Genomic DNA, 20385 nt, shown 5'->3' with positions numbered 1-20385 from the left:
ATGACCTGCACAAATTGCTGACCTGATAAATTTGCCAATACTGTTTCGGGGATCAGGCAAAGATCAAGACTATCTCGCAGTGCTTTCTCTCTTGCTTCAGTGTTTGAATAGGTCTTGCTGCAGTTCTCTCAGCATGTGCAAACTTTGAGCAGTTAGACCTGTGCTTTAATCTGCACAGGGATGTCAGGACGGTACCTCTTTGCCTATAGAATGTGGGGCTGAATGGCTTTTAATTAGATATTCAAAGCCATTCAAAGTTTTACGTATTTTTAATGGCCTAGAAATTGTGCTTATTAGCATATTAGACTGCAGATGTAATGTCTGAGGACTACATTATTGTCGCAACTTCATGCATTGGCAAGATAGATCACCTTTCCAGAATACTCAATGGACAAATACCATTGTAAAAGAGAACCACTTACCCTCCATTACAGTAAGAGCAAAGATGCTGTGATGATGCCCTGCTATTTGTATTTTAACAAATGCACAGCATTAGACAATCATCCTACCTAATAAATCTACCGGTGCAGTAGAGCGCAAGTTTTTCAATGACCCATTACTTACCTGCTGCTTTTTGATCATTCGAGGTGTGTGTTGTGTGAGGTGCTGATTCAGAGAGTCAATGAGCTTCAACGGCATTCAGCAAACCTCCAAGTAATGTGATCTTAGCAGGTGCCCCTGCTCTGTGTTTCAGTCAATCAGAGGCCACTTTATCCATAACAAAGATGATGACAGAGAAACATAAAAGTATTATTGTTCTGCAAATATATTCTCAGAAACCTGATTTGCCTTGTAAAATATTATCTGTGAATGCTGGTCGGGAATCCTGCCATTGGGTAGGCAGCTGATTTTCTCAGTACTAATAATAAAGCTATCAAAGAATTGAAAAAAGCAGATTCTTTTGATTCTAAAGCCTTTAATTTGCAATCAAATACAAAACTTAAATGAGGAACACTCATGTTAATCTTGTTTTATCATCTGTCCATGATATACAACTTTCCTTTTTGTCTTTCATCCCTTCTTCCTACCCTGCATGCCTTTTTTTTAAATTTCCCTATTTTTGTCCCCTGAATCTCTGAGGTACTATTTCACCTTTAAAACTAATAAAACTCTTTAATCATCAAGCTGTTCATTCAAATATTTCTTTTTCACCAGTGTGGAGAACGAAGGTTTTCTTCACTTTCCTGTAAGGGATTTGCAACAAACATCCACTAATCAAGATAAATAGAAGAGAAATCACAACCTACCTGAGGCCAAACATTTCATACTTAGGTGCTCAATGACAAGCACATAAATCCATATGTAAGTAATCAAATAAGCAACCCAATTTAAAAAAAAATAAATGCAGAACTTCCAGCTATTGCCATTGATTTCCTTAGTCATTTTGTTTTCTCCATCGCTAGCGAAAACGTGAGTACGAGGCCTAATATTAGGTATTCACATTTGAAAATATTCACTTTAGGAAGACTGTTCAAAGAAACTTCTGCCCCGCTATAAGAAATGAAAAATACAAAAATTGGGCTTTGGGTTGACAAATGTAAATTATGGGATTAAGAAGATAACTTCCTGTATCTCGTATAACGTCAAACATACTGATACATGGTGCCATTGAGTTATGAATATAGACCTGAGGGACTTAAGGTAACTAGCAAATAAATTGTTCCTAATGATGGGTAGATCAAGGCACACAGGTCTGCAAAGTCTAAGATAACCACTGCATGATTTCACATTTGCTTTTGTAGCAGACAGCAAGAAAACTGTTACTATACTAAAACTCTTAACTTTGTCCCAGACTGGAGAGTTCTCAGAATGCCATTAATCGATGGGCCTGACCCTCTGATCCCTATTCAACTTATCCCACATGAGGGAAATTTTTAAATTCAGGCTCACTGGATTTTTGCAGGCAGCTGGTTCACATTGTTTCAAATACTATAATAAACTCCAAGGAAAACAAAATCTTGGAATGGGCCAGGGAATATGGAAAGACCTAGAAAGTATACAAGAGTGATAGTTTGCATCCTATCTATCTGAAATCAAGTTCATTGATACCACAGCAAAGCTTCCAGTGATTTCCACAATGTAGGAACAGACCCCTTTATGAAAGTACTAAGAATTCATAGCTTCAGAGACTAAAAATACAATCTACAACTCAAAAAAAAAAGAAAGGGGAAGGGGCAGAACATACCAAAGAGCAACCAGTTGCCAAGTGGTTTGGTTACAGCTAAACTACCAGGCCTTTGATTTTCCTTCAGATGTTTCCCAGGTGGCTACAGAATCTTCCAACTTAAACCTCTGTGCAACTCCAGCAATATTGACACACAGGAAAACTACCCATATCCAACTGATCTTTGTGTGACTGAAAATACATGATGCTGTTTACTCAGGAATATTATTAGTCTCTGAGCTCCAGTTGTTAGAAAACATTCATCACCAGAATCTCGTATAAAAATCGCGAGAAGACAGCAAATATGATGAGGCAATGTTCTCAGTTTTTCTTATGCAACTGCCTCTCGGGACTAATTAAAGTTGCTTTTGTAATTCACAAGCTATAAATTCTTTCAGATGCTTTTGGAAACTGTGTAATCTCCTCGGCAAGATTCTGCTTTGTGCTGATGCAGCATGTAACAATCTGTCTGATTAACAGAGAGGAAAGTCGAGCGCAGTAACTGAATAATGCCAACCGGTTTGTTAATTTGCTGTTTCCCTTCCTCACTCACTTAAGGTTAATTGTACATCCTGCAGAAGTCTGCACTCCATTCTCCTGCTATACTTTTTTAATTAGCTTAATAACTTCATCTTATTTAATGACTGACCATAGCTAAGAGCTGGAACTAAGTATGCCTGTATTGCAAAAAGAGCAGCTCAAAGCAGGTAAAGATTGGATACCAAAATGCAGGTGAAGATTGGATACCAAAATGCAGATATTCTTTCATTTTCAGAGGGGAAGGAAAGGGAAAGGGAAAGGGAAAGGGATTATAACCACAGATTTAAGTCCCACTCGCAATGTATCCTTCCTTGTGGGTAGGTAGGACCCATCATTAGACACATTAAGTGTGCACCAGAGCACTAGACAAATCTCCCAGTCATAGATTTTAGCAGGATCCAACCTCCTCAGAGTTACCCCTACAGGGGAAAGTGGGCCAACTGCGAGGTGTAAGGCATGGCACAGGCAAATTTGATGCGTAAATCTAGATAACCAAAAGGACTCGTCATTCTTCTGGTGCATCTCTTACCTACACAGGTTAGAGGCAAAATACAGAGAAGGTTGTGCATAAACAGACCAGCAACAGAAAAGGTATTTTTTGCTGAGGTTAACACTAAGGAAAATGAAGATGAAGATCAGTGTGGGAAAAGTGGGAAAAACAAGAAAGAAGAGAGAGAGAGAGCATCAGCAGCAGAGAGTGGAAGAGCTATCCATGGCCACCCATACAGCTGGCCAAAATCCAGCTGTGGAAGCAAGGAGTAGGCTCTGAAAGAAAACTGGATGTAATGGAAACAGTTGAGGGACATGAGAATCTGCAAAACCAGTATCTTAGCAAGATTTTTCAAGGAGGACAGTCTATGATTTAAAAGAGGCAAGTTTTGAAGAAAGAAACAATATGTTTATTAGACAAGATTGATACCACTTAAAAAAAAAAAACACTCTTACATTCTTCTCTTTTTTTTTTTCCAATTATACCAGTCAACCTAATAAAATATATTATAATTCCTTCCAAACCATCTCTCTCTCAAATTCTGAGAAAATCACAAGCACAATAACTTTTACTATCACACAGAGTTGAAAATATCATGTTTAGATTTTTCTGTAAAAATATCTTGAATATTTGGAGAGTAGATGAATATGAAAGTTGTGTTCTTATGCCAACACTCTCCTTGCTAAATATTATTGGAAACAGACTTAATTAGACTGGGATTACTTTTTTTTTTTTTAATCAGCCCCTTTGGTTGTAAAGGATTTCTGTTTTGTTTAAAAAATAAAAATAAAGTATTGACTAGAAAGAAGTAATATAAATGGGTAATGAAAGCAAATTATTATCAAAATGTTTCCCTCTTCACTGCTACAATAAAAACAAATTGTATTATGCTAATAAAGCCAAATTGTCAAATACAGAAGTACAATTCAGTTTAATATACCATTGCACCCTACATATTCAAAATGTCCCAAAGTGTCTTATAATAGTAAAAACACAGCCTTATTACCATATGTGTCTGATTTCGTTACCAACCAAACACTAAACTGAACAATTAACCATCTAATACATTTGTCAAAGCTTCAGGGTTTTCTTCCTCCCTCAGCTGTACCCAGGGTTGTAATCCCAAAGTTTTTGTTTTGTTTTGAGTTAGACCGTAATCTGGGCTATTGAAGCGCAAGAACTGATCCAAAATCACATCCGCAGCTCAGAGTTCAGTCTCTGAGGCCACATGCCTGTGAGTGCGTTACAGAGGGCCCAGGAAGGCTCACAGACCCTGGGCAGCAATTGCCTTTTGCCTCCTCACATGCTCTCAAAAAGTTCCCAAGCTCAGTTTGTGGCACAGGTCACTCCTACCGGGGAGGCTGCATATAGCTACCCTATTCTTGAGCCTTTAAGACTCTGAAGTATAAAAAATCTGGAGTCCATAAGACTTTGATGCCAATAGATTAAGCACTGAACAAGTTTGCTTTGTTCACAGAAAGAGCTATAAGCTCTGTGCCTTTGAAATACATATTTAAAGACAGATTTTCTGAAGAGAGCTACTGTCATGTAAGACTAAAATATTAATTTAGATTTGCTGAAGAGCTTACTGAGGATGTCAACCCATTGAAACAAACAAACAGACCAACCAACCAACCCAGTCTTTTCCATTTTCTTCCTTTAAGTAGGAAAGTGTTTTTTACAAATCTGACCCTCCAGTACACTAAAATATAACTTCAAGTGAAACAAAAAATAAGTCAGCTGAGACTAACTGCAATGTACACAGCATCTAACCAAGTTTCATCTGAATTATTTGAACTGTATTTCGCTCTGTGCAAAACGGAGTTCCAAAATCTCCCAGATAAAGGCTCTCGAGCTTGTCTCATTTCTGATGCATCTAACTATTTTAGCTGCCTGACCACAGTCCTTGTCAAAGTGATCTCCTAGTGCAAATTTGGGCATGAATGGGATTATTTTCATTTCAGTCATCAAACCAAACTCTGGGCAAAGAAAGAAAGAAGAAAATAGTTTGAGTCACATTGAATTTGTAAAATAAATTTTTAGAGAGGTAAACTTTAATGTGCCTAACGAAGTCACCTCCTAACTGACTGAAATTTGCATTCACCACCTTAAACTTCTGTACCCACAGCTAATGCTACAGTAAATTCTCTTGTGCTGCTTACCTTTTGAGCTCTGTTCACACCTGTAGTGTGAGTCTTTCAACTGCCTGTTGTGTCACCACCATTTGGTGCTTCTATGGATCACCAGCACCTTCCTAATAAAAATGCAGAGGCTACTACCAGTATGCTGTCTTTCCTCTTCCACATGGCTACCTCTAATACTCTGGAATTTATTTCCATCTGCTGGTACCTTTCACCAGTAATGTCTTTTCTAGGTATCATTTTATCTTCATTTCAACACATTGAGGTCTTGGCAACACACACTGTAGATGCCTGACCACGTTCAGCTATGGATCTTTTATTGTATTGGGTTATCTTGGCAAGATACTCTGTTGCTTTTCTTGCCAGCATCTTATATATGCTACTAGCCTTTAAATGGTTCCCTTCCACAGCAGCAGCATCTACTCGCCTTTCTCTGATCCAGTGCTGCTCCTTATCAGTACTGCTAGGATGTTGGGCCACAGCGTAGGTGAAATCCATCTAATCACTGATTTAATTCACTGTTGACCTCTTCTTCAGCCAGCAGCTCCACTAAGATGCTTTGGACCTGCCAGAGATGTAAAGTTCCCTAAACAAACATATTGAAGACATCTTCCATAGGTGTCACTATGCTGTCCAAGGAGCGCAAGCCAGAGAGCCAGGACACCTGTAGCTCAGATGGCATGTTTGTGATATTCCATGACTGCTCACCAGTGCAGTCTTGCCAAATACATTGTAAGAGAACTTCCAGGGGGGTTTCTGTGACCAGCTTACCAACTCAACATCAGCCACCTGCTGGCACTGCGAAGGCAGATAAACTACTTCTGATGTGAATTTCAGTCGAAAAACCCCCATGCTGCAGCTCATATGCTTCAATCCATACCAAGAAATAACACAGTCCAAAGTTTTCCCTCTAACCATGCTGTAAACTTCATGCAAAGTTTTTACCTGAGCACAAATTTGCATCTAAACCACTCTTATACGAGGGAAGTTTCAAGTGAGCACAGCTTAAGGGCCACAGATTGTCATCAACTCTTTCTACCCACTGCTGCTTTTTTATTCCTGGGATAGTAGTAGCCACAGTCAATAAAGCTGCTCTTTTTCCTACCTTATGGACACTTGAGTGCTGGCCAAGCCTTAATCGTTCCATTACTTTCCCTAGCACCCACACTCAAGAGCAGGACAGGTACAATCTCAGACTGCCTCTGTCTTACTACCATGAAACTGTTATCTTAAGCCCTTTTACATGTTTTCTACTATTTGCTTAACTTCTTCAATCTTTTTTTTTTCTTTTTTTTTTTTTCCTGAACAGTTGAGTTCCTCTTGTTATTTGCCTACTTTTCTCTAAGGCTAAATATGGTTTTCAATAATCTCTCCTGTAAACTGATGTCAGTGGTCATACAAATGATTTTCTTTGGCTCTAATTAGTCAATCTATTATGTTTCCAGAGTTACATAAGGAGGGAAGAGATCTCAGCTTGGTGACGTACACATCTGTTCATGTCGAGAACATGGGATAAGGCAGGCGAGTTGGGTCCATCAGGGACAGTACTCTAAATTCTAGACAAGATGTCAAATAATTTATCTCATAAACCTACCAAACTTCTTTGAAAAACCTCGGGGAAGGGGTTTTTCCTGTTGGCCTAATGGTTAAAAACCTTTTTCTATTTTCTATCTTTTGCTTGTTAACAGCCAGCTTAGACCTTTTGTTCGCTTGTCATCATTGTTCTTTTTCTTAATTTGTTTTTTATCCCTCTGTAGCATTTACTCTCCTGATGTGTGTATAGACAACAATCATCCCTGCTCAGCCTTAATACTGCTAATCTAAAGAGAGCATGTCCCTTTAATCTCTATTTATAAGATAAGGCTCTCCATTTGCTCAGCTACTCCGGTAGCCTTTCTCTGTATCTTTTCCAATTCTAATTTGCCTTTCTTGAGTATAGCTGATCAGAGGAGCACTCAGACTTCCACATCCCTTACAGAGAAGCATTAATGCTTCTCCTTCTTTATCGGAAATTTCTGTCCCAGCACAAACCAGAATCATCGCAGCAGTCTCAAAAGAGGACCCCTGGTGTCTCACTGCCATTCTGTGGGGAATAGCACACTTGAATCCTTGTTCTACTTGGTCAAGAACATTTTCTACTTCATTTTCTATTATAGTAGGAAGCTTGTTTGGGGTCACTAGTGTTGAATAAGTCCTATCAGTTCTCCTATTTCTCTGTTTCTCAGGAATATTCCAGGCAATAGACTCAACTTGGTTCTCATCTTTTTTACCAGCAGTGACATGAAAACAATATGCCAGCTTCACTTTTTTCACTCCTACCTCCTTGGTCAACTCAGTGTGAGGACTTGGTCCTTACTTTTTCCTCTTCCATACAGTTATCAGGAAATGCAGTATTTCCGCAAACCTAAAATCTTAAATGCTGCGGGATATTTTGCTTCTGTTTCACTTATGTGCTAAGCGCGCTCTCACTAGACTGACCAGTGTCAACAGGCTTCTCTTCCAGAACTCCAGCAGTGTCCCAATGTAAAAAAATCAAGCCTTATCTGCCCTTTCCCAACTCTTCATTCTGCCACTTGTGACACACACCCTGCTCCCCAAATTGCTTGCTCACAGCTACAAAAGAAGGTCACAGTCCTGGCTGACCAAGGGATGCACAGCAACATGAAACAACTCCCCGAAAATGTTCTGATGCACATATAAAGGTACTTCTTGTCAAGCCTCGATCTGCACTTTAGGAGACCAGGGAAAGTTCCTTTACTGCAACTGTTGTTTGCAGCAGACTCTCCTCAGCACACTCCAGCCCTAGAGGACAGGATTTTTCCCCACTATTTTCACTCCTGCTGCCTTGAACAACTTCCAAACCAATCATTATGCCACACATCAAAAAGCTTTTCATCTGAAGTTCTGACAAATTTCTGCAGAAAGGTTGGGGTTTTATTCATTTAATAGACACCAGGGAAGACCAACTCCAGTTTTAAAAATCTTTGAGTGGCCTAAATGAAGTGATTTTTTCCCCGCTTTAGCCTTAAAACCAAAATAGCGTTATTTTCTTAATAGCTTAACCCAGCTTGTTTTCTTTCACAAGCAGCAGCATTTTAAGTAGAGCCCACACTGTAATATAATTTACTTGGGGAGAACAGATGGAAGTGGAGAGATGATCAAGGCTGAGTAGTATGCTTTGGCTTTCTGTGTGCATTCATCTGGGTTACTTTTTTTATTTTTGACAATGCAATGCTAAAACTATTGGTATTTTTTCAGATGGAAAGTACAAAGTTAAAAAGGTAACACTGTGCTTAGCAAACAGATGGGTTATAAACTAAATTGTTCTACACGGTGATTTCTTATTTGAGTTAGAGGGTCAAATTCTTAGCTACATTTAAGCACTTCAGAAAGCAATTTGCAAAAAAAAAAAAAACTAACACATTTTGCCCATGCCTCTGGTTTGAAAAGTGACTTGGTTAGTTCTCTAGCATATATAGAGTTGTCTGAAGACCGCTCTTCTTCCATCAGCTGCCAACAGCTCTGAGGAGCTACAGAGCAGAAAGGCACTGTGAGATCCCAGCCCCACCAGCAGGTAAACGATGCAGTTCATCCAATGATTATCCTAGTTATTATTCTCTGTTGACTTTTCAGAAGGATCATATTGAAAGGAAAGCAGGTATTTTGGTGCAGAAACGACTATGAAAAATTTCTTCCTCTATTCTTGCTTCATTTCTAGATTAGTTGTAGGGGTGAAGAAAGGTATGTGCGTGCATAATGTTGGATGTCTCTCAAATATATGTCCAAACTGTGAACCTTTTTAAGTCTGTGTAAACCTAGTGTGCATCTGTGAGGGTATCTGCCCATATTCTCCAGCTTTCCTTTCATTTTCTTTTTTTTCTTTAAAAAGATCAAATAAAAAAATAAAAAAATAAAAAAAAGGAAACCAGTATGAGACCGTGGCTCCAGGATTGAAAAGGTGTTCTTGGTTGTTATAGTAACTTGATTTTTGCAAAGCTCTCGTTGTGACAAAGTAGAGGTCTTTTGCATTAACAGAAGATCGTATAAGAAAAGATGTAAAATTATGTGTGCAAGATATATAATTTGAGAAGTTACAAAAAAGCTTCTCTTTGTCTTTCTAATCAAATTAAGGCAGAAGACACTTTCTGAGTCAGTGATAAAAACAACAGAGACATTAGCCTGAAAAGTTTTTCTAAGTTCCCTGTAGGTATAAATGCAGGAAAGATTTCTGCTGGATTCTGTGCAACAGAAGTAGTTTAGCTTCTAGGGGCGTTACAGTCTCACACACATTCAGATTCGATATTCTGCCAAGTTCACTGTCATGTTGCCTTTTCCTTAATAGACAGGGTGGTGGGGGGAGAATTAAGGATTTTATCAAAAAGACTGATAACAATGTCTCTTTGTGTGACTTTCAAATGTCCTTTTAAGGGATCGCAAGCTTCTTTCCCCACTCCATATTTTCTTCCTGAAAAAGGGAGATTTAATACACCTAGGTAAACGTGAGCATGTGTGAAAGTCTTGTCAACTGCTAACAAAGTGTCTTGATGCAGACATTAATTTGTACAGTGTACTTGCTTTTTTGGGGAAGATCAGAGTTTCACACATGTCCTGCTTATTTTTCTTTGACCTTTGAGGGCTAATTCAACATGTATACTTGATTAATTTCATTATCCTATCCAATCTGCACAAAGTGCTCTGTTTGAGCATCTGTAATTAGCCATCATTTCATTGCTCTATTCCTGTAGTCTGTCTGTAATGAGATACATAATGCTTTGCTAATGTGCTAGAAATTTTATGGGGTTTTTTAACTGTCAATTTGATTTGCTGTTACTGTATGTTCTTTTTGTTAATTGATCCATTCTCTGTCTCTCAACACCCAAGAAATTAAACCTTTCAAAGCAGCATCCTTCTCTACCACATCTAGCTAATATATAAAATTTATATATGGCACCACTATAGAATACATATGCACAAACACACACATAGCATATGTCTAATAAACAATTTCCTCTCAGTACGCTTCCCTGATGCCATATTTGGGTGTTAAATTCAAGTAAAATTCCATAGGCCAAGCGTTATTCTCCAATTCAGATTTGCATACTTATTATGCAATCAATGGAGTGGACAGTCAACACCAGTCTCCCACCTTATCCTTCTGGGACATACATCTTGGATTTGCAGTCAGTTGCACATATAGAAACCAAGAGACAAGGAATGTGAATTTGTCTGTAGTGGCTAAGGCAGATTTCTCTTACATGAGCTGGAGAAGCTAATATCTCCGATTTGTCAGGAGAAAGAACTACATTTTTATCTGCTCAGCAGACACTATGCAGCAGGATCATGTGTCCTAGCCCAGTCCTCCATGTTGAGGCTGGGATAAAAACCCTAATGGAGAACCGCGTACAGTAGCGATGTGTTTTCTACAGCCTGATCATAGGTAGGGATGATAGTCCTCTTTTTCACAGCTTAACAAGAATCTTTCCTGAAACATGACTTGCTTAATCCTTTCGGAAGAATATGACATGGATATCGCCCTTACTGCACCTACATCATGATTAAGGAATCTCCACAACAATCCTTAAGCTCATAGTATTAGAATCAAATGACAATTGCCTCACCAGTGTAAGGAGCACATATGCAAATAAAAGGCCAACTTATTTTTTTCAAACCTTTTCTAGCAAAAGCCTGTTCCTTCTACAGATCTACGTCCTCAGGAAAGCCAGACAGATAAAGCAATCTTTAGCAAAATGATTTGCCCAAGACTCTATACAAAGTCTAAGGTAACGCTAGGAAGAAGAAATGAGGCCTCCTGATTCACAGGCTTATGGCGCAGTCCACAAATCATGTAAGTAAATTTATCTAGCATGTGCTTGGGAAGAAATATTAACTCATCCAGAAAGTTATTTTGACCTTCTGAAAAATGTCATAATTTGTGACAAGGACAGTAAAGGAACTTAATGAAAGAGACTGTAAATATATCTCCACTCCTCAGAAATAGCATCTAAACAATCACAAGATTGATTTTAAAGTTTCATGTTTAAACAAAATGACTCATGCTCAAAAAATAAATTCTTTGTTTAATTCTTAATGAGGTCTATGCAAGATGAACCACGCTGTACAAGCTTTCTTGCATCAAACTCTGCTACATTTACATCACAAATACTCTAGCTTTCCTCAGGATTAAAACAGGTATTGTTTCCTGATCGAAGATTGCATCTCTGCAGCACTGAATATATCTGTGGTCTCCAAGGAGTGAAAGCTTTGCTTCAGCTTAGCCACCTGTAAGATGGTCATAATGATACTGATTTATTCATATTTCTCAAAGGGCTAGGATTAGCTGCCCAGGGATGCTAAGTGCTAGACTGTTTCCCTACAAGCAATCCAGCAGTAAATTTGGAAGTACTTGTTTTGCCTTAGAGAAATCTATGTTTAATTACCTCTCATTTTGCTAGAACTTATTATCAGAATTGGGTGAAATTTCTCTCTACTTCTTTCTACTTTTAACGTAATAAACTTTTACAAGAAAGAATTCATTTAAATGACAATTCTAGAGGAGCACCATAGATTAATGGTTCATACGTTCCTTCTGCTGGCAGTGAGAACTTACACATAGATTACACATACATGTAATTCTGTGCCAAGTAATAGGATCTTGTGAAGGTGTTTCCGTGTTATGCTAATTCTCCATGATAGATAAACGTGTTTCTCCTTGATACTGCTCAGAAACTAGGTAACACAGAAAGGCTTTTCAGGCAAGAAAGGAAGGAAGGAACTGGGAGGAGGGAACAAAAGAAAGACTATGGACCCTGGTGGAAAAGGCACAAACTACCACAAATCAAAAAGATATTTAGAAACCAGGGTTTATGTGTGCAACTACCTGCCCACCATACAAATTTATTACCTAAATTACAAAAATAGGTCAAACTGTAGGAATTTAGGCAATGCTCATTTTTCTCTTCTATTTTAAAATATTTTATCTGATCTGGTTTTACTTTTCATACATGGCATGTATCTATCTTTGGGTTTTCCTTGTGCTTCTCTGTCTTTCTAGTCTGTTAACCTGCTGTGTATGCTCTCCAGTCTCTGCTTTAGTTATTACTCAGTTCCTTTTCTTGCTTTTTTTCTGTCACCCTGCACCTACGCTCCTTTTCCCATACAGTTTCCAAAATGCAAATCTTCATCCTCAGATTGTGTTTGAAAGAGTGCAAAATAAGTTGCTCGTCTCTGTCACTGCCTTGAGATCTCTGAGACAGCTGAAGGCAGCGTTTCAGAAAATAGCATAGCTTCAGTTCAGTGATAGCACCCTTTTGGCTAGTCCACTTAAATATCTCTATCTCTGCGAAAAGATTGTGCTTCACTTTCAGGTCTGAATATCCACCTCATGTTGTTTGTCACTCCGAGGCAGAATTAGTGCTGGTTTACATCTGTGCAGAAGGAGAATCTGTGCCCCTCTCTGACATCTGGAACACCTGCTCCCACCACGCCATGTTCTCGCTTTTCTGATGCAGTTGGCTTTTCTGCAGAGGAGGAATCCACGCTAACTCCCATCGCTACCAGACTCTTTAGCTAAGCTTAAGACCCAAACATTTTTCTCTCCTAATCTGAATCTCATTCCCTCACCAAAATGCTGTGTCTTTTGAATATAAGCACATTGGCTGCATTACAGTTCCAGTCTGGTTTTGTGTGTGACAGAAAAATCTGCTTTCATTATTTTCTTGGTTCTCCCTTTGTTTTCCTCTGGGCTGTAAATAAGCAGTGCAAATGGTACATCTCTCTGACCTGTTTGTCCCTGTCCCATGCCAGGTACAAGAGGAAAAGGGTGGGAAGAAGTAGAGAGAATCCATCCACAAGGTAAGACAGGCCAACTGAGAAACCTGGCATAGAGGATGGCACATTTTTGTGCAGCTGGTGTCTTCAGGAACTAGATAAGGACAAATGTTTTCTTTTGTCAATCCCTGCAAATGTGATTTCACTGTCAGGAGCGAGCTGTTCTCTTTGGCACATTAAGAACAGAAAAACAGTAGAAATGCTAGCAGAGGGTAAAGCATCCAGGAAGGGGGGAGGAGAACATTAGCTCAGCTCTTTACTACATGACATATCATAAAGACAGACCAAAGAAGATATTGTTATTGCCATCTCACAAGTGAAACCCATTTGTGACCCTGTGAGAAACATATTCAGGAGGTTTTTTTAGGAAGAACTGTAGGGACGTCAACTCAGTTGTGATTGGGCATATGGCGTGACTTCCCGGAGGCTAAGATTTCTGCTACCAGTCCACCAGAAACTAATGTGAAGAGGTGAGGATAGAAAGCAAATGCATTTATGTAGCTATATTCTGAGCAGCAAAGACTGGCAGAGAGATACTTTACAAACGGAGGCACTCACGATCTTGAAATACATGGTCTGGGAACATGCAGCTTCTATTGGGGTTCTGATGGTATTATACCTAGTGAAGGCAGGAGATAGGCACACAGCTCTTCTGATAGCAGAGCCTATATCTCCTAAAAGGACTTTTAAACATACTTCTTGAGGCTGGTTTGAATACATCCTCCTTGTTGCATTACATCAGCACTGGGCAGCTCTCCTTGACTGTCTCCCTTCCCTTAAAATGGAATTCTACGTTGGTCAGGTTGCCTACCTGTAAAAAAAAAAAAAAAAAAAAAAAAATAGAAAAGAAAAGAAAAGAAAAGAAAAGAAAAGAAAAGAAAAGAAAAGAAAAGAAAAGAAAAGAAAAGAAAAGAAAAGAAAAGAAAAGAAAAGAAAAGAAAAGAAAAGAAAAGGTCCCTTTGTTAATTTTGAGAATGTTCTGTTTAACACCAGATAAAATAATCAGCCAGACCTGGTGGTTAGAAGCAATAGTGACCAGGTCATTGTCCAAGAGGAAAAGGTATCTTCTACTTAGCTGGAGGTAACCAAGTTCTTTTTATTTGCATACACAAGATCAACAAACATTATGGAAGTTCCTCCAGTATTAAGCAGTAGAGGCCCAAATGTTTTGCATAGTAGCTCTAATTTTCTGTTTGTGCTGATAGCCAAGAGATGATGAGCTGAAAAATCAATGTGTTTCATGTCAGGTGTTATGCAAGATGAGTTTCAGACACAAGTTCTATGAACCTTCCCTTTTGAAGCTTGGGGCAATTAGCTAACCCCTGGGGAGTTAGCATTGAAGTTAGAGTAACTGTAGAAGTTGAGGAGTAGAGGAGTGAGGCCCCTCCAGTAAATCCTTTCAGTCTCCAGATTCTGCTAACTGATCCATGACAAGCTGGAAAGGCTTTAGAGTTATTATCATTCTCCTTCATTCATAAAAACACTCCCGAAGGTGGTGTATATTATCCTAAAATGCATGAGATTTTATAAAGTATGCCCATACTTACAATGAAACTTCCAACTAGGAAATATATTGGTCCTTTCCTCCCTGTGGCATACCAATTTCTCAGGTCTATCAACTGCTCAGTAGTTCCATAAGGCAAATAAATGTCTGCTGTTGGGGACTTAGGTCCGCTGACCTTTTTCATTTGTGAGCTAAGACAGGTTTGAAGCCTGAGTTTAGCTTGATTTCCCTGATGGATGATACAATGTCCGTGCCTCAAAACAAGTTTCAGAAAATTCTATAGCAGGCTCAACAAATCAGTATTTCCCATATTGATACATCAGCATTTCAAGCTGTGCAGCAAAATGAAGGTTGTATGCGCAGACCAAAAAAAAAAATAATAATAACACCACCAAAACACCACACGTGCTTCCTAATACCTGTAAAATGAGGAGAAAAGCCAGTATATCTGTAGCTGTTTTGCTCATTTCTTGACCGACTGCTATTTGTTGTTAAAAAGTAATGCCCAGAGGATTCGCAAGAGCAATTTGTTGATCATGCAGGCATCCTACATTGAGCGCTGTTCTCCGTTAGTGGACTAGCAGAACATGAATAACAGCCACACACTACTGACTGCTGTATACAAAGCAAGATTGACTTTCACACTCATGCAAGAGTAATGACCAGAAATTGGAGGAAATGATCAACTATTATTCATATTTTTGCTAGTTAAAGGGAGACCATTATATTAATCTTCTTTTTCGCTAGCTAAGCTAAGCAATGTTTACACAAGCCGTAAGAGACTGCTCCGGGATATGAGCTAGTTGCTGATGAGATTCAGAGGAAAAGTTCTATAGAGGCGCTCATCCTTAATGGACTGTGAAAACATTTCTTGCACCTTTCACACAAGCATCTATCTCTAGACACCCTAAAATGACCTTAAGTCTCTCTCACTATAGCAAATAAAAGCTACTGATAAATTCTTATTTTTCTTATTCTGAGTGATTCAGTGAGGCTGTAGACTGAAAATATCAAAAACATCTTTGCGTGCTTCCATGCCAGTCCATCAATCTGATGGGTCTGTATACAACTGTCAGTGCCCTGCATTTTTTTTCTGACAGCTGATTCTTTCCTCATAACTGACAGATCTCACAACAGACCATACAGAAGTGTTTGTAGAATCATGCTGGCCCACGAAAACACCAGTCTCGTATGACTTACATTTGCAGTTGTTAAGTCAGTTCTAAAACGCTCCATCAAGTTCAACAATTAAGGTCTAGAAAAAGAAGATGCTGTTGCTGAAGATGTAACTCACTCACAACATGAAGAACAGGGGTGATAAGAGATGTTGAGTAAATGTGCCCATAACAGACTTCTAAGCAGATATGCCTACCTACTATTGCAAACCTGTTTATCTGCTGAAAATAAACAATGACATCTACACAAATTGTATGTGCTCTCCAGATAAGCAAAAAGGTATTTTATTCATCAAGCCTACAGAAGCTGATAGTGGAAAACCTGTTCCTTCCTCCTACTCCCATCTTGTGTCCCCTTTCCTCACCCTCTCTCAAGTACAAGGTTTCCCAGAACCTGTTTTGTCTTGGACTATGTGGGAAAAAAGTGAAAATTTGCCTCAAAATAACCTCCATCCCCCTTTGTTATGTCTTTTCTTGACATTGATTTTTTTTCTTCTCAGTGCCCCTTCATCTCTTTCAGCCCTTACTGGCTTTACTCTTTTTTACCCCACCTCTAATCGCTTCCCACCCTCTACATTGCTCAGACATTATTTTCCATCTCCCATATTCCCAAACACCTGAATCTAACTTTCCTTCACTCTCCCATGAACTCCCGTCCCCAGCCATCATTTGCCAAGCAAAGGAGATACTAGCTACCCTTTCTTGATGCTGTTGGAGATTTTCTGCATTTCTTTCCTGTTTCCCCGTTCCTGTGCTGCACACCCATCCCTGTAGTCAGTTCCAGAGTTGGGGAAACCCAAGGGGAGGAGAAGGGTGGATAACAGCAGAAGAGGCTGATTGCAGGCCTGTCTTCTATGCGCACAATAAACACCTAAGGAAACAGTCACTGATAGACCCAGGATGGAGATATTACACAAGGCAGACAAAAGGCTTAGGAGTGCTTAATCCTCAGCTTAAAGGTCAGGCAGGTTTATTTCCCAGTTTTATCAAGCAGGTACCAGCCTGAAAGCTCATTTAGCCAGTGAAAGCTATCTCCTCTGATAAGCACAAGAAGTTTTGTTTTAGACAGGGACACTTTTGCAAAATCAAAGCAGTACTTCCCATGAAAAAGCCACAAAACCTCCATAATCAGACATGAGTGTTGTGGCACAAAAAAATGTCACCCAAAGGTTGTCTAGGAGACAATAGGGCACAAGGGAGAAATGGTTATTGCAGATATCTGCAGGAAACAAGCATGACACCTGCAGCTACTTGATGGAAGCTCAGTATCAAATATATCCTCCTATCTCCATTTCATACTAGCTGCTTTTGAAATCAGATGGGCTTTTAGAGGATTCAGCCTTAATATCACTACTAGTTTAAGATCATGAAATGGAGAAGCCAAACCAGGACTGTAGCCAAAGCCTCCAATATTTTCTGTCTCTACTACCAGGTTTTGGTGTTGTTTGTCTTTTTTTTTTAATTTCCATTGGATATTCAGCTCAAGTTCTTATGCAAACAAAAGAATAAACTGCTCATTTGTTGTATCTTGATATTTCCCCTTAGCAAAGGACATAGTTTTGTCTATCCTGAATACAGAAAACACTGAAGAAAAAGCAAATGTTACATCGCAAGTAAACATTACATATACAGAACTGGATGACTTCTGTCATTCATTCAGATGACACAGAGCCACATTTGAATGCCTTTAGTCTGATTTAATGTCACCTTATTTCACAACAACTCCCATTTGCTTTAACAGGATTATTCAACTAGAGCCTGACTACATATGCTGAAATCACAGCCAATGCTTGCATTCACTTCACATTTCGAATCAGGCCAGGGTAAAATAGTGTCCAGTATGAGCAGGAGTATCAGAATTTGGCCTGTAATGAGAGTGTTATGGAAAGCTATACCCCTTCCTAGCTTCACATTATTGAAGGTGCCTGATTGATGTACAGGATGAAATGTATTCAACAGCCTCAAATGTTTAGGGTGAAACCAATCATTAAATTAAAGACAGGAAGGAATGTTTTCTTCCTTGGTCATAGAGGCAAAAAACCAACAGGGGCTGGAGAAGTTATTGGCTTTCCTCTGTATTATGAGATACTCTCTACTTTTAGGGAGCATACCTAGTGGCATTGCAGGGATCTATGATACTGATGACACTTGCTGCCTTTCTTCTTTCTTTCCTGTGGTATGTGGCAGTTTTGAGGTCCTTTTATTTTTTACTTTTGGTCTTGACTGAGTCTTGTGGCTAGTAGGATGAATTTTTGAGGTCATCGGGTACTGTCACATGTAAAATTCCTAATAATTTTGGAACTGGAAAAGCAAGGAATTAGAACTAGGCACAACTGGTCTTTCTTGGTCCTCTTATACCTATGGCCACTCTGTGCAGCACTGCAGAACAGAGTGGAGTCATTTGAGATGCTGCAATCCTAAGTAGTTTTGGACTCTGTATTTTGCTGGATTTTATCAGAAGAGCTTCTTTCCCATTGTATTTGATTTAACTGACAAAATGAAGCCATGGTTAAAAAATAAATCATCTCCAGCCATCAGGAACACTGTTATGCACACTCACATCTTGACAGTTTTTCACAGCTTTCCAGTGTAGGAGGAGAGCACTTGCCACTAGAGCTGTAAATACAGCTTTTAGAGAAGGTTCCTGCTACTTTTTGGCCTACATGCACTTGAGAAACAAAATAGAGTATGCACATACTGAATTTATGAACGGGACACTGTACAAATATGAAACAAGCAAATTAGAGCTCAGAAATCACAGAAAATTAGAACTCAATCTAAACAAATTAAAAAAAAAAAGAACAAGAGGCAGAGACATATTCAATATAGAGAGCTGTTTAAAGCAAAGATAATGGCTTTGCAAGGAGGTTTTAATTCAAGAGGATCATGAAAAAGAAAACAAAGAGGTAATAATCATCCATCCATCTTAGCACAAATAGCTGTTCTGTACTGTGTGTGAAGATTTCAGCTGTGACATCATTTGCCAAACATATAATATTCCTACTATTAATATGCATTCGCTTGCAATGAGGAATAAGATGCAAAGTATAAATTAGAATATACTAAAAAAAACCAGGCAAACAAAAAAAAAACACCAGCCCACACAGATAACTTCTACTTGAGTCTTCAAGACCAGCAACAAAATTCCAATGAGCTACTTATGAAACAGGTAGCAAGAGGCCATAGAAAAATGAAACGCAACTTCTTTTACATGAGGTGCTCCAGACAGACAGCACCAATGCAAGCTACCAGTCCAAGCCTGGGTAGAGGGGACAATGCAAACCACATCACATCTATCTCAGGGACATGCACCAGTGTTTTCTTGAACATCGTATCCTTAACAATTTGGTTATACAACAGTAAGACAGAAGAGTAGAGATGCCTCTTACAATGCTGGCTTTGGAAAAATGCAGATTTTGAAAATTCAATGAGGTTACCGATGCATCCTTCAATACCCATTAAACAGCTGTCTTTGCTGAGGCTGGCAATATTCTATTCAATACCTCAGAGATCAAACACCTTGCAGCAGGCCAGCTGTACTCAACCCAATTCTGCTAAAATAAGTAAGTAGCCTTCGCTCACACTTTGCACTATATACATGCCACCCCTTAAAAAGACTTGTATCTGTGACCTGATGTGTATGTGTGACCTAATGTTATCCATGTTAATGTTTCTGAGGAAAAAACCCACAAAAACTACTGAAATCTGAAGCCCAAGTTCAACAAGTCCTCAATTAAAATGAACCTCCTCTTTTGTGCCAGGCACGCTCCTGACTGTAGGTTTTGGTACCAGTCTTCATTCAAATCTTGATACACAAGCAGTTTAAAATAGAATCAGTAAAGTTTAAGACATTACAACGGTGTCATTCTCTTCAATCATGCTATTTCCTCTTGAGAACAAAGTGACACTGAGAGTCACTAGAGCCATGTGGGTTGTGATAGTAGTGAAAATCCCTCTCCTTGATTCCATCCCAAGAGGTATCAAAAGAAATTGTTTACTGCATGAAGACTTGTAGATGAGGTTCTTAGGGACTTGGTTTAGTGACAGTGTTAGGTTAACAGTTGGACTCAATGATGTTGAGGGTCTCTTCTAACCAAAATTATTCTATGATTCTAGATTGTGGACCTAATCTGCTATTACTTTTCCAGCAATGCTGAAGTATTCTACAGTGGAAATGCTAAACAGAACACTGTTGCTATCACAACCTCTAGTGCTGTGGAGGCTTGCTGCTTATTTCTTAGGATTCTTGAAACATCACATAAAAATATATGGATGGCTATTTAGAGTCACCCCAAAGGTTCACCTGAGCTGTGGGACCTGTTCTTAAATGGTTGCCTGAAGAAGATGATCAGGGATATAGAGCTGTAAAACACAGCAAGCAGCAGGGTGATCCTTCCCCTGGCATATCCTCCCACATCATAGTTTTTCCAAGTGAAGATAGGTTTTGAATGGGTGTTTAAAACAGCTAGATTTCACAGTTATGAAATCCCACGTGTGCTGTTTTGACAATCCAGTTTGCAACCTCCGGTCTAACCCCAGCGTGG

The 20385-nt window shown here is 39.1% G+C and overlaps 1 long non-coding RNA gene across 1 annotated transcript in view; it reads right to left on the bottom strand.

The window, feature by feature from the left end:
• Nucleotides 1–814, bottom strand: part of LOC139827420 (uncharacterized) — a 31267-nt gene extending 30453 nt beyond the window's left edge. The window contains exon 1 of the long non-coding RNA XR_011737956.1: nucleotides 565–814. This is a non-coding gene — a long non-coding RNA (uncharacterized lncRNA). The remainder of the gene's footprint in view (nucleotides 1–564) is intronic.
• Between the last annotated feature and the right edge of the window lie 19571 nt (nucleotides 815–20385).

Source organism: Patagioenas fasciata, chromosome 2 (assembly GCF_037038585.1).
Source record: "Patagioenas fasciata isolate bPatFas1 chromosome 2, bPatFas1.hap1, whole genome shotgun sequence".
NCBI classification, from domain to species: domain Eukaryota; kingdom Metazoa; phylum Chordata; class Aves; order Columbiformes; family Columbidae; genus Patagioenas; species Patagioenas fasciata.
This window is presented reverse-complemented; position numbering and strand designations above follow the sequence as displayed.